The sequence below is a fragment of the Lichenostomus cassidix genome, chromosome 24 (assembly GCF_008360975.1).
Source record: "Lichenostomus cassidix isolate B80296 chromosome 24, HeHo_3.0, whole genome shotgun sequence".
Lineage (NCBI taxonomy): Eukaryota > Metazoa > Chordata > Aves > Passeriformes > Meliphagidae > Lichenostomus > Lichenostomus cassidix.
The window spans coordinates 2043863-2056738 of record NC_139504.1 but is presented as its reverse complement, the minus strand read 5'-3'; positions in this window follow the sequence as shown (position 1 = coordinate 2056738).

Sequence of the window (12876 nt, the reverse complement as noted above, 5' to 3'; positions counted from 1 at the left end):
GTGGGCAGGCCCTGGCACAGGGTGCCCAGAGAAGCTGTGGCTGCCCCTGGATCCCTGGCAGTGTCCAAGGCCAGGCTGGACAGGGTTTGGAGCACCCTGGGATAATTGAAGGTGTCCCTGCCCATGGATTGGGTGGAACTGGATGATCTTTAAGGTCCTTCCAACCCAAACCATTCCAGGATTCTGTGATTAGTCAGAGCTGTCAGCTGCAGCTGCTGTTGCCAGTGCTTGGTTTAAAGTCAGTGATGCTGTAGCTAAAGGGGAGTTGGATTTAAAGTTTCTTTACCTCACCTCCTTCTCAGTCATCTTCTCTACCACTAGTAGTGCACAAATATCCTTTTTTTTTCCCCCTATTTCTCCAGAATTCTGGATTAGCTGATGTGTTTTTACTAGTTGGGTGGTGGGTGTTTAAACCCAGACAGCTTTTTTTAAGAGCTTCTGGGATAATCCCACAACTGTTACACCACCAGAAGTGGGAAAACAATCTAAGCCAAGGGTGAGTTGTTCCTCATGTTCCTCATCATGCAGATGGAAAATTAAGACCCAACCCCTGCTGAGGTTTGCTTACCATCCTGGTTACTAATCTCTTCTAGAGGGATTTTGGTTAAATGTTTTTCAGTCCTTGAAAATTCCTGCAGGAAGCTGAGGTTTTGCTACAGAAAAATCTTAGGGGAGAAATATGAACACTTGAATTTTGACGGTTCTTAGGTCAGGTATTCTGATTTACAGTCAGAAGCTAATGGAGAATCCTTTAAAATGGTATTTCCGAGTTCTTGCTGCTGTGATGTGGATGTGAAGAAAGTCAGGATACTGCAAAAGTTGATCAGATAGGGCAACGAGTTCTCCCCAGCTCATTTCACAATCCTGGCCTTCCTTTGAGTACAAATCCAGCACCTTTCACCAGCAATAAAAATCACACATTTTTCTACTTTACTTAAAAAAAAAAAAAAAAAGCACAAAATAAACTCTTCCTGGCAGAATCCACCAGCTGTCCTGTAACTGTATTTCATTGTGAAACAGCTTTTCCTAATCACAGCTCATGCCCTGTGTGCCATTTTTGGCTGGAATGATCTGCAAGGAGATGCCAGTGCCTGATCTGGGCTCTGGATCCCATCAGTGCCCACCCTCTGTGGCAAGAGGAGGGAGTTCAAAATTAGGAAGAGAAACACATGGTGAGGTATAGGTCAGAAGAGTCCAAGTGTAGTCATTTCCAGCCTGAAAAACTGCCTGGTCCTGGCTCTGCCTTGCTTTTCAGCAATGCTCTGTCTGGATCTGAAGGCAGGACTCTGCCTGGAGCATTCCCCCCAGGTTTTGGGGGCACCAGGGGTGTTTCCTCTCACCCCATGAGGTCAGAGATTAGGTATTACTTGTTAAAAGCTATTCCAAAATCCTGCAGTTCTGGTACTCTAGTCAGTGACTGGAAGGTTTGTTTTCAGCAGAGCTGGGGATGTTCTTGTTGCTGAACTGGGCTTGTTTTGTCAGGTTTTGCAAGTCCAAAGCGTTTTGCTGAAGCAAAACTTCTTTCTCAAGACTTTTTCCAGGATGTTGTAGTTCCTGGCACTACAAGATAAAACCATCTTAGGAGAGAAACAGACACTTTGGATGGATTTTAGGGATGACTAAGCTCATGTGACTCAGTTCAACTCGAGCAGAGGGTATCTCTGAAGTGTGGAACATGAAATGGTTTGGCTTGGAAAAGACTTTAAAGATCATCTTGTTCCATGCCCTGCCATGGGCAGGAACACCTTCCACTGTCTCAGGTTGCTCCAAGCCCTGTCCAACACTTCCAGGGTGGGAATCTCCCCTGCTTAGCTGTGCCACCTGTGCCCCTGTGATCCCTGTGAACACAGGAAGCAATTCCTGAGGCATGGCTGCAAGGTGGCCCCAGCCTGGAGTAGCTGCATGGCTGCAAGTCTGGGCTCAGCCCTTGGGTTTGTGTTAAAGGGAGTTTTAAGAACACCAGGATTGCTCTGGCCCCAGTTTGTGTTTCTCTTACAACTCTCCCAGCTTCACCAAAGGCCATGTGTGAAATTCTGCTTTCTGTGGTGTGGGCTAAGGCTGGATTAGGTGTTTTATAACAAAAACTGGGGTTTGTTGCTGTGCTTTACCCACAGAGCCCTTTTGGAAGTTACTGAGGGGACCTCAGTTTGGTTTCTGATACCATCAACCACTCACTCTCTGATGTGGGAAAGCACCAGAGCTTGTTTCATTCAATCCCAGGGCAGGAGAACATGGCTTTGTCAGGGGATGTGGACTGTGAGGCTCCTTGTGTTTCTGTTTCACCTAAATTGAAGCAGTTGCATCCTCTGCTCAAGCAGAATCCCCTGTGTACAGTTTTAGGGCTGTAATTTGATGTCACTCAGTGCTTCTGTGCATTGAGCTCTCAGCTCCTCTTAAATCACCCTGGGTGTCTGCTAATTGTGAGCTCTTGCCTCAGTTTCCCTACTCAGATGGCAATTAAAGCTGCTCCTACAGTTAATCAGCCCTCTTTGCATATTATTCCTGATCAGCCTAATGCAGTGATATCAAACCTGGAGCAGCCATCCTCTGAACCTGCAAATTCATGAAGGTCTTAGTGAATATCTGGAGCTTTGCAACCCCTATTGCTGCAGCCACCAGCATTTGAATGCTTTTAAAAGCACTTCCATCAGTCTATTCTTCATCTTAAAAATCCCCTTCTGGCCCCTGGAGCCTCTCTTCCCCTACCTGCAGAAGAAATTGGTGAGAGCAGAGGGTGTTGTGTGGGAAGGAGTTGTTTTGTTGCCATGTGGACTGCAGGGCTGGTTGTTTTGTGATGACAACACGTGCTAAGGGAGACCCTCCTGGGCTTTTCCCGAGCTGCACTGGCACCGTGCTGGTCAGAGGAGTAAAAACATGTGTTTGTGTTTCTGCTCTGCAAGTGGAGAGAGTGTGACTCACCAGCAACACGCGGGGAGGACGATGGTGGTGATGAGGTGTCACTTTTATGCAGTTACTCCTCTGAATGCAGCCACATTTTAAGGCTGCTTTGCATGCCTGAGGAGCAGTTGGGCTGAGATTGGGGAGAACCACTGAGACTGGAGTGGTCCAGAGCAAAACGTTGGAAAGCAGCAGTGATTTCGGAGTCCATGCCTTGATTTGGGCACAGCTCTAGGGATGCAGGAGAGTGTGCTGTGCTGGCAGTCAGTGGGAGACAGACCCTCAGATACTTTGGAATTTGATTCCTTTGGTCCACTGTGGTCTGTTTATGTCAGTAGAGCACTTAGATAGAAGCTCTTTAATCTCCCAGAGCTTATGCACATACCTCACAGCACTGCAGATGGATTGGATAAGCAAAAAGCAAACCCAACCCAACCAAAAAATAAAAATCACCTCAAGCAAAGCCTCTTTAAGCAGCGCAGAGCACACATCCCAGGGGTGCTTTTGGCTATCTTGCCAATGCAATATATGTTTTATGGTCCTTTTAAAACGTGGGTAGAGTAATTGAGCTCTGTACATGTTTGCATTGGAGCAGGGCTAGTGAATTAACCCTTGCAGCCACCTCAGGGTCACCTCTCCTCCTTTCCTGAAGGTCAGTTTTCCCACAGCCTTTCAGGGTTTCCAAGAAACATTCCTTCTCCAGGGCCTGTGATGGATTTTTTCCAAGTGCCATGGTGTGGCTGTGGCTCCAGGAGATGGCCTGGGAGAGCTGTTGGCAGCTTCTCGTTTCTCCCTTGTCCTGACTGTGTCCTATTTGCAAGGGAAGAGGGAAGAGGTGATCTCAGCATTGTGAGTTGATCCCAAATTCCTTTTGTCTCCAGTGTGGCTTGGTATCCGTCAATTCTGTAGTTAAATTTTGTGGGGAGAGCAAAAATCTATTAATCTTACTTGCAAGCTCAAAAATTAGTGAGGATGGAATGAACTGTGCTCCATGGTCCATCTGGTTATTCCCTAAAGCATGAGGAGTGATAAAAACCATGTTATTTTTCTCCTAGCTCGCACATTAATAATGCTGAAATAGTGCATTTATTCCAAAGCTTTGGTAATTACAACTCCTGGACTCTAATCTCAGTTTTTACTATAGGTTTTTATTTGTGAAAGTGGCCACTGCTTTTGGGTGCATGAGCTCCATAGCTGAGTTTCTCAGAACAGAGATGTGGAGGGATTTTTGGGGCTGTCCTGTGCAGGGATAGGATTTGGAGTTGATTCCAGAGAAGCTGTGGCTGCCCCATCCCTGAAAATGCTCAAGGCCAGGATGGACAGGGCTTGGAACAACCAAGGTGATCTTTAAGGTCCCTTCCAACCCAAATCATTCTGGGACTCTGTGGTCCTTGTGGGTCCCTTCCAAGTTGGGATTTTCTATGATTTTAGAGCAGGTTTGGGAGGATTCTGATCATCCCAACCCCAGCTGTCACCTCTGAAACACAGGCACTGAATCTAGTGCGATCATCAGACCTCCTGTGATTTCCTTTTCAGCATCCCAACACTGAAGTCCCCAAATGTGCTCACTGCCTTCTCAAAATCTGGGCTGGAAAATCACCTCTCTCCTCCTGTAGAGAAAGGAGGAATCATACCTACCTCAGAGCAGAGTTGTGGTCGATAATGTTCGCAAAGTGCTTTTTAATCCCCTGCTGAAAGGTCCTGTGCGAGTGTGAGTTATAATTATTACGTAAATGTGGCTCATATTTTCCTGCCCAAGCCTTCAGCTTGCCACAGAGATGTTTTCCCAGTCTTTATGTGGATGCCATTGGGTTTGTAGCTTCCTGGCTCGCTGTAGGAAGGCACAGACTTCCAAAAGAGAGAATTAAATCCTTTTCATCAGCTCGGGAAGCCAAACCAAACCCCAGACCGCTTTCAGCACAGCTTTCCAAGAGGAGAATCGATCATCCATCAGCAGGGAAGAGACACTACTTCATTAAGGAAGGGTGAATGGCTGCAGTTCCTACCTGCAGGTGCCCACCTTGGAGCAGAGGTTGAGCCCACAGGTCAGTGGGTCTCCTGCAAGGAGCACAGCCAGCTGAGCAAACAGGCTCTTCATCCTGCCAGCTCATCCAGCTAAAATAAACCATGAGGTCATGCCGACATCACCATGGCACCCTGAGATAATTAAACCAACTGCCCAGTCCCCCTGCAGCCCCCAGCCCCAGCCTTGCTTACAGGTGTGTTGTTATTGAGCAGCTGGTGAAACAAATCCCTGCCAGTGCCAAGTATGAAACAGCTCAGGATCTGTCCAAAACTAACACAGCCGGGCCTGGAGATGGAGTCCAGGGGGTGCAGTTCTCCCTCCTGGAGATGAAAACAAATCGTAAAGGTTAAAAGGCAGGAATTGGGGCTGTTGCTGTCTGCAAACTGAGGAATCTCTGTGCCTCTTCCCAGGAGGAAAGGAGTTAATAGGTAGCCAAGGCGAAGGTTTAAAAATAGAGCTTTTTGCATAGCTATTTGGTGATGTCTCTGCCACTTCTGCTGCCACAAATCCCACTGTGTTCCCAGCAGTTTCTTAATGTTGGGTGTTTGCAGGTATTTTATGATGGGTTGGTGAATAGGGAAAATGGGCTTTGGAAGAAATGACTTTGGAGGCATTGGAAACCAGGGAACTGACTGTGTTGGGTCCTCAGCCTCACTGGCAAGATCCCACTGGGATTAACAAGGTGGGCTTGAAACTGGGAAGACACTTCCTGGAGCCCAAGGTGTGTGTGAAGTGATGTGTGTCCCGAGAAGCTGTGGCTGCCCCTGGATCCCTGGGAATGCTCAAGGCCAGGCTGGATGGGGCTTGGAACAACCTGGTTGAGTGGAAGGTGTCCTGGAGTGGAAGGGGATGAGAAGTCCTTTCCAGACAGAACATTCTGGGATTCTATGATTCCCTTCTTGCATGAGGTTATTCTTCTTATTCTGTCTTCCTGTGCCCCACACAGGTGATTGTCCCATCAGGAGGGATGGGAGCACTGATGGCCTCCAAAATCTGACCACAGAGAGCCACTGCTGGGAGCTGAGCTTCCCAGAAGAGCCTGTTGCTCTGAAATTGGGGTTTCTGCTGAAATGAGCCATTCCTGAGCAGACAGCAATCCCTGTGTGGGGAGCAGAGGTTGTGCTGACAGAAAATGGGAAAGCTGATGCTAAAACTCAATTTGCTCACTTCATGGGTGCCATGGCTTTCATTAACACAGCTATCTCTGTTCCAGGAATGGATTTCACAGTCCCTGCTCTGGCAGAATTGCCTGCCTTTGCCAGTTTGGGTAACTGTCTCACAGCAGCATGTGTTCTGATATGTAAAAAGCTCCTGCAAGGCCCTAAATATCTTCCTTTCAGGAGCCTTTCCCTTATGATTTTTAAGACACTGAAGGATTGCTGTGAATTTCTTTCATGTTTTTTTTTTTCAATTTATTTTGAGCACATCTCTCAGAGCCTGTTAAAAGATGTGCTGGGGAAATTCTGGGTTGGATAGGAAGCTGGTTTAGCCCCTTACAACTTCAGTGACGTGGCTTAGGTTTGGTATAGAAGATGTTCTTTAATATGTTCACAGAAAAATGCAGTGTTGCATAGCTGAGATCTGATTTTCCCACCCCATTTTCTCCACGGTTCCATTCCATGACTTTTCCCCATCTATAAATACAGAGCAGGTGCAATGAGTTCTCCAGAAATACAGTTTGATTTGTGAGGAAGAGCTGGGCTTCAGCTCCTGCTTTTCAGAGGAATGTGGTGTCCCTTTCTCTCTGTCCCAGTTAAGTGAGCAGGAGAAAAACTCAGCCCTCAGCATGACTGGGAGTGCTCTGGAGCAGCTCTTTCTGCTGTCATCCCTTCTTTCAGTGAAGAAATAAGTTTTAGGGACAAATTCCTCCCTGTGGGGGTGGAAGGCCCTGACACAGGGTGCCCAGAGAAGCTGTGGCTGCCCCTGGATCCCTGGAAGTGTCCAAGGCCAGGCTGGATGGTGCTTGAAACAGCCTAGGATAGTGGAAGGGGCTGCTAAAAAAATGTTGGAACAGATGGAGATGTGTATGCAGCCCCCAGAGCAGAAATAGGACTTCTGTAGTAAAGCACAGGGAATGGGAAATGTCCTGGAGAATGGCTTTTGTTATACCTGTGGATTTGGCAGCCTTTGGAGTGTGTACCCACGATTAGGAGACCTTTAAAACTCAGGTTTGGAAGGGTCAGGATCGACACTAAGCATTTTCCAAGTTTTAGGCTAGAGTTACACAATTTAGGTCAGGATTCCCAACTAAAAATCAATTGATCAATCCTGGGATATCCTGTGGTGTGGGATTTCACCTTGGTACAGCTGAGTGAGGTGGGACAAACAGGGCCATGCAGGGTCCCTGCCCATGGCAGGAGGGTCCCTTCCAACCCAAACCACTCCAGGGTTTTATGGTTCTGTGAAGTTGTGGTGGAAACCTTCCTCTGGTGAAAGTCTGAGGGGAAAGTGTAGGCAGCCAGAGCATGAAGGTAAGGGCAAGAAGGTTAATGGATGTTATCTAGAGTTTCTAAACAACTGAACATTCAGAGATGGGGATTTTAAATCCACAGGATGATGGAGGTGACCTGTAATTCCTGAGGTGCTGGTTGAACCTCCATCCCTCAATCAATGAGGAGAAGGCAGAGCAGGAGCAGAGGGAAGCAGGTTTGTTTCTCTGGAGTATGGAGAAGTCTTGGGCAGCCTGGGACACCCTGGAGGGTGAAACCACTCAGACCTGACTCCCTCCTGCTGAGGATTCCCTGGACAGGAGTGCCACAGACACACTCCTGGCAGAACCACTGCTGTCTGCTGTCATCTCCCCTTGGAGGAGCACATTCCCCACCAATCTGACATAAAGGGCCTGCTGTTCAAATGGAGTTTGTGTTGCAAACACCAAACCCTTGCTCCACGAGGAGAGTTTGGCTCTTCTCCTGCCCTCCCGCTGCCTGACGGGTGGGAATCTGCCATTTGGGGTCTGCTCTGCAAGGCTGGATTTATTATTGGCGACTGGCCTCTGCTGTTGACTCCATTCCTGCTCTGATCCTGGAGGATAACTCTCTCCTGGGCTGCTCTCGGAGGGAACTTGCATTCCTTTCTTATCTCCCACCAGCATGAGTTATGCTCTCAAAAATTAGTCCTTATTTATTAGCACGGCGCAGCCAAAAGCCATCTCCAGGATTTTCAGTTGCATGTGCAAAAATTTCGCCTCCCTTTCCCAGCTCCCCTGGAGAGATTCATTAGGAATAACCTCACCTTTCAGGGAATCAGATGCTCCTTCAAGGATGTTGACTTCCAGCATGTTTGGAGACAGTGTCCCAAAGAGGTTAATGGATTCAGTTCATCTGTTTTCACTTAGTGTAGCACTGGAATTGCATCTGGAGAGCTGAGAAATAAACACAAGAGCCCTAACTTCTCCCTCCAACTGGAAACTGAGGCAGAAAAACTAGGGTTCTAGGGGGAGTAATTGTTCCTTCTTCCAAATTCAAAACAATCAGGAAAATTTATAATCTGGTCCTGCTTTTGGTGCTTCCTTAGGAAAGGAACTCAGCTGGGCATGTCTTCCCTCTTCTTGTTGAGTCCCACATTTCTGTAACCCTGATTTGTGGGAAATCACTGCTGGTTTGTGTATCCAAGAAGGAAGGAAGTGGTCTCTTGAGACAGGGTCAGACCTTGGATCCAGCCTGGTTCAAGGTGTTTGCAAACCACTCTGGGAATGTGATAAGTCCCTGGTTTTATTCCTTGCTGACAATCTTCTGAAATGGCTGCAAATGTGGAGGGCTGTGGTTTCTGCTGCAATTCATGGAGACTTGTCTGGGATGTGGAATATCAGGAGTTTGCTTTGCTGGAGAGAATAGGTAACTGAGGGCAAGGATGTTTTCTTAAACCAGTCAACAAGAAATTGTGAAGAAAAGGGAAAAAACCCACCAATTTCTGAGCTGCCAACAACTGCAAAATTCAGATTATCTGAGCAGTTCTTCACAGACAAGACATTTTTTATTCCAGTGCAAAGAAACACGGGCAAGACATCAAGTTACAAGCCAGAAATATCATGTAATGGATAATGGCCCATTATTGACATAGGAAGTGGGATGGTTTTGATAAAATAAACCCACACAAATGATTTTCTGGACTTACAATTCACAAGAAAACTCTTTGAGGAGTTTTTTGAAGGAATGTGGTTATTGTTTTTGCTTGCTCCACTATTGAACAGAAAGGGAATCTATTGCAGCAGGAGATGCAGCATCCCTTTTGCTTAGGAAGGCTGTCATTGACTGCACCCCATGAGTTTTCCCTAAAAACCATCTGGTAGGAGCCTGGGTGGGGTGGAAATAATGGAAATCACATCCTCTGTGCTGAGAAATTGTTCTGCACGTGCACTGTGTCCTGGGCCAGTTGTCAGACAAAAAATCCAAGTTCCCTATTTTGTTGCTGAGAGGTGAAATTATTGCTGGGTACAACTTTGGGGATGCTTTTGGTCACATCTGGGTTTTCAGGGGATGCTGGACTGAAAAGTTTAGAGACTTGATGGGCTTCCTCCCTAGTGCATCTCATACTGTCTGTTATGGTGTGGGGAGAAAAGGACACAGTTTGCCTTCTCTCATCTCCATTTGGTGATTTTGGGGGATTTTTTCCATCTCCAAACAATGTTCCATCAGTCTGCCAGCATGTTTTGAAGCACGTGAGGGAACAGGGGTCACACTCAGGGTTGCACTGATCCCAGCAGTCCCATTTTTGTGGTGCATTTTGCTGCCAATTTTCTTCACCCATTTTGAAATCAAATGGTTCGTGAAGACCTAAATTAATTTGAGGTGGGAATGTTAAGTATCATTAAAAGTGATTAATCTCTTGCTGCTGCCAATTCGACAGTCATTTTTGGAATCTTCTGGCTGGCTTTGTAGATTGAATCCTCGAGCTTTTTGCAGCCTGGAATCAAGTGAACAAGGTTGTTTGTGTTCAATTTTCTTTGTTGGCTTTGTTGCTGGTGGTTTAGGGAGAGATAAGAATTCAAGAATGAAATTAGGGGGAAAGGTAAACAGGTCTGGCTGGGATTTGTGCTGCAGTTTATTTGGATGTGTGATGTTACATAGAAGTAAACTCTCAGAGTACCTTTATCTCAAAGTTTACAAATACAAATAAGTCCTACACAAAACTTCGTGCATGATGAAAGATTCAAATATACACAAGGGGAGTGTTTATTTGAAAGTGCTCTGGGTTGCCCTGTTTGGATTCGGAAGTGGCTTTCATTGTAGGAGGTCCAAAAAGTTAATTCACCAGAAGAAGTGGAGTTTTGGAAACAGCAGGAAAAGGACTGAAGCTATTTGGAGATCTGGTTTTCAGTTTCTTTATTCATTTTTGGAAAAAGTTTGTTCTGGCTTGAGCCAAACCAAGCTTTTTCTGAGATCTTCATTTACCCAGCTCTGATGCACAACCACATACCAAGCCAAGCTCAGTAAATTTCTCAGACTTTCTTTTTTTTTTTCCAGGGCTCTTTGAGGAAAAGAGCCCACAGACCTCCCCAAGTGCAGATCCAAGCCATGGCCAGGTTTGGAAATGTGTTGGACTCACCTGAACCCGCTGGAAGCACTTTGTCTTTGCTCAGAGCTGTGCTGTGTGTGAAAGCACAGCCCTTACAGATCCTGCTGAGCTCTCACAGAGGGACTGCCAGTGCTGGAGAGAAATCCAGCACAACTGGAGTTAGGGAATTGTTGTCAGGGTAGGGATTGGGGTTAGAAACTGCAGCAGGGTGGGCAGGGTGAGGTGGGCTGAGCATCTAATCAGGATAATCATGGAACCCCAGAATGGTTTGGTTGGAAGGGATCTCACAGCTCATCTCGTTCCAACCCCTGCTAAACACCTTCAGGTATCCCAGGGTGCTCCAAGCCCTGTCCAACCTGGTCTTGAACCATTCCAGGGGTGGGGAGTCCACAGCCTCTCAGGGCAACCTGTGCCAGGGCCTCACCACCCTCATGGGGAAGAATTTCTTCCTACTCTCTAATGTAAACCTCCCCTCCTTCACTTTAAGGCCATTTCCCCTTGTCCTGTCACTATAGGCCTCGTAATGAAAATTATTATTTCTGAAAGATGTGCTGGTGAGGATCTGAATGTCTTCACAGAGGGAGAGTGCTGTGCCTGGAATCTCCATGTCACTGAGCTGTGCTTCCAGCCCAACCCCAGCAGCCATCAGGTGCCAAAATGCACCCCTGGATGGGCAAATCCTGGAGCCATTTGCATCCCAAGGGCTCACTGTGCCTGCACCCTTTCCCTTCCCTGTCCAAGGGGATTACCTGTGTGCAATATTCTCCATTTCACTTGCTCTCCCAGCCTCCAGCACCCCTTTCCTACCTATTTTAGAGGCTATTCCCACAGATCTAGACTGCCCATGGCCAGGAAAACGCCAGGGAATTACTCTCCCTGCTACCCTCCCAACGAGCGAAAGCTTTTTCCCTTACAAAACTTTTCAAGCCTCAAGAAGTGCCAGGATTTAAGCTCAGCTCCTGCAGCTTCGAGAGGCAACTCTGCTTTTACTCCTTCAGCCTCGTGGGCTATTTTGTCCTGAAGTGCTGGGGACTGAGGAGTGTGTGTGTGACACGAGGAGAGAGCTCGGAGCAGAGGGACAGGGTTGTGGATCTGTGGTTTAAAGAGAGAGCAAAGCCAAGAGCCAAGTGTTTGTGTCATGGAAGAGCCAAGAGCTCAGCAGCACGAGCCTTTCCAGGGCTGATGACTCACTTGCTGAGTTTTGGCCACTTCTGGACTGGAAGGGGCAGAGGGAAAAGCCATGGAGCTGCTCCTTGTGATGCTCCCTGCCCTGGGCACAGGGCTGAGGCATTAAACATGGGATTCTCCATGATGGTATGGCAAAGACACTTTATTGCAAAAATCCAGGGTTCTTAAAGTGTTAGTTTATTAGGAGTTTCCATGCTTTTGAGGCACAACAAATGTGCTTAACCAACCACCACAGACCACGATAGGAGCAGGAATCAGATATAACCAACCACAGCCCCACTTTGAGCACTTATTTGTTCTGCTAATTGTTTTACAACTTTGTAACTTTTCACCTCTAGTTTAGCTGAATCATTCCCAGGATGTTTTTCTTGTTAGCCAAAGTAACAGAAGTGAGCAAGGGTTTTAGAAGGGAGACAAGACCCTCACTTTGCAAGGCCTTTCTGCTCCTCAGCACAGGGCTGCAGGACAGGAGTGTCACAGGGTCCCTGCTGCCTTCTGCTGCCTGCTGGGAGCAGCTGTGGCCAGGACTGACTCTGAGGTGCTGCATCTCTCCTGGGGATAACTTGGAGTTACATCCAGGAAAGCATGAAAGGTCCATGTCTCATTCTTCCTGAGAAACTGTGGAAAAGGATGTTTCAAAACACTTTACACAGTCAGTGAAATCTAAAAGTTTCCCAGTAATTCCTCATTTAAGTCTAATAGGTGTGTCTTTCCTGTTTCCCAGGGACAATTCTCTGTATTCTTTTTTTTTTCCAGCTGTTGTATTTGCTGTTCTTGGTTTCAGTAGGGAAAATATTGAATATGGCATTTAGGAATTGGCTTTTAACTCTCAGCACTGATCACTGTCTATGCAGAAAGAGAAGCTGTCCCAGCTATGTGTTTTCTAGCAGAATGGAGATAACACCATCTGAAAAGGTTGAATGCAGCTTGTCTGTGCAAAGTGGAGGGGGAGGTTGTGTTGGGATTTTTATTTTTTTTTTAGTAGTAGTAGTAGTTTGGTTGTTTTTTGTTCGGTTTTTTTTAAATGTTTGGTGTGATGCCTGAGATTGCACCTTCCACCCTGTGCCTCCTCTGCCTCTGGCACCTGCAGTGTGTGTATTTTAGAAGGCAATGAAATTGGAATTATTTTCTGTCATGACTCTAAAATAGCCCTAAAATCTCCACTTAGGTTTAGACTTCTCAAATTTGGGATTTAGGAGTTGAAAGAACCAGAACTACACCTCTCGGGTTTGGTACAAAATCCCAGT